Genomic DNA, 2,607 nt, shown 5'->3' on the forward strand with positions numbered 1-2,607 from the left:
TTCTATCAGACATTTAAAGAAGATCTGCATCCAATACTACTTAATTTATTCAAAAAGATAGAAATGGAGGGAGAACTTCCAAGTTCATTCTATGAAGCCAGCATCACTCTAATACCAAAGCCAGGTAAATATACAACCAAAAAAGAAAAATATAGACCATATCCTTAATGAACATAGATCTCAACAAGATACTTGCAAACCACATACAGACACACATCAAAAAGATCATCCACCATCATCAAGTCGGCTTTATCCCAGAGATGCATGGATGGTTTAATATATGTAAGTCATAAATCATATAAATGGACTCAAAGACAAGAAGCATATGTTCATCTCAATAGATGCAGAGAATGCCTTTGACAAAATTCAACATGCATTTATGTTCAAAGTCCTAGGGGGAATTGGACAGGAGGGAACATACCTCAACATAATTAAAGCCACATATAAAAAACCCACAGCCAACATCATTCTAATCCAACCCTAGGGCTTCTTCCATTTGTTTCATTTCATCCATGTTGGACTGGAGGGAACAAGCCTCAACATAATTAAAGTCACGTATAAAAAACCCACAGCCAACATCATTCTAAATGGAGAAAAACTGGAAGCATTGTCATTCTAAATGGAGAAAAACTGGAAGCATTACCACTGAAATCAGGAACCAGACAAAGCTGTCCATTATCCCCACTTCTCTTTAACATATTATTGAAACTCTTGCAAGAGCAATAAGACAAAGGAAGGAAATTAAACGAGTAATAATTGGGAAAGAAGAGATCAAATTATCCTTTTTTGCAGATGATATGATATTATATCTAAGGGATGCCAAATATCCCCCCAGAAAATTCCTAGAAATTATTAACACCTTCAGTAAAGTGGCAGGTTACAAATTTAATAAACAAAAGTCCATAGCCTTTCCATGTACTAATAACAAGCAATCAGAAAAGGAGTACTTGAAAACTCTGATGTTCATAACTACAAAAATATACATATCTTAGAATACACCTGACCAAAGACACCAAAGATTTCTACAATGAAAATTTTAAATTGTTAAAGAGATTGAGGAAGACACCAGGAGATGGAGGGACCTCCCATGCTCATAGATTAGAAGAATTAATATTGTGAAAATGAGGATCCTACCAAAAGCAATAGAACAAAATAAATGTCTAGTTAAGGTTTATCTGAAAATGTTTGGTTTTTGCTCAAGCTCTAGCTACACACAGCACATGGTAATTAAAAGTACCAAACGGGTGGAACTAGCCTTCTTGGATGTTTAACAGATGTACTTTGAGGCCTATACTAATTTGGTCAGAGGGACATAAATTAAGAGGAGGGCTCCTTGCTCTCCTAGGTTGACTAGTTCCAGATGACTATCAGCATCTCTTGAAATGTCCTACAATGGTGGTGGGTCACCTGTCCTCTTGATCAAGGAGGCCGAGGAGACCCCACCAGATGGACTTCAACAAGTGTCCAGTATATAAAGAGGAGGGTCAACACAGAGGAATCATTTCCTCCATGCTTCCAAGTAAAGCCAACCATGGTCAAGCAGGAGTTTTGACTTATCTTCACATAGGTGGAACTGGTAAAAGAAAGGAGCCAGGTGATCCTCCCAAGCCCATGTGACCCCTGAGGAACAGATCCTTAAACGACCTTAAGAGTCAAAACAAATTGGTTTATCTGGACCAACTGTGTGGCCTTAAACACCCAAAAGGAAAGTATAACCAAAGAGTAACGGGCCAACAACAATGCCAGACAGGCAATACCTCCTTTTGAGTTGTTGGCCAGGGTAGCCAAAGGTATTCCCAGATAGTAACCCAGCAGAGAGCTGGGAAAATTAACAGCAGATCCCAGTCTTATCCAAAGGAATATTGATAACTGAATACCAGTAGATGAGGAACAGCGGACCCTCCTGTAGCAAAGACCTCTAGATAGGCTGACTAGGTTCACCAGAAGGACAAATAATGGGGAATGGCTGGGGTGCCAACATCACAGCAGACAGTAGCAGGTATATCAGAGTATAAGGGCTCTAGTGGGGGGAGGGAGGCTATGGGAGGGTGCTACCTGGGAAGTCGGTCTATAAAAAACTTCAAAGCATAAAAATTTTGTTCCTTAATAACTAGCAGATATGAAAAACATTACCATTGAAATCTACCTGATGACTTTATATCCATGCTCAGATGCCAAGGATCTCAGAAAGTAACCAATTGTCACTAGTAATAATCAGATGTATAGAAATTAGAGGTGCATGCGCCAACATTTAAGCGTTAGTTGCATTAAAAAATGGTGGCACACACCTGTAGTCCCAGCATTTGGGAGGCAGAGGCAGGTGGATCTCTGTGAGTTCAAGGTCAGCCTGGTCTACATAGTGAGTTCCAGGAAGCTGGGGCTACAGGGAGACCCTGCTTCAAAAGGACAAAAACCACAAAAACAAAATTTGAAAGAGATGCATCTTGGCTCTGGAAATTTTTATTGAATATGTCAATGCTGTTGCAATGAAAAGCCTCTTCTAATCATTTGGTTATGAAATAAATAATTAAAATAATAATAATAATAATAAGTAGATGTGAAAAACATTATCATTGAAATCTACCTGATGACTTTATATCCATGCTC

The sequence above is a fragment of the Nannospalax galili genome, unplaced genomic scaffold, assembly GCF_000622305.1.
Source record: "Nannospalax galili isolate Female #2095 unplaced genomic scaffold, S.galili_v1.0 scaffold314, whole genome shotgun sequence".
Taxonomy (NCBI): domain Eukaryota; kingdom Metazoa; phylum Chordata; class Mammalia; order Rodentia; family Spalacidae; genus Nannospalax; species Nannospalax galili.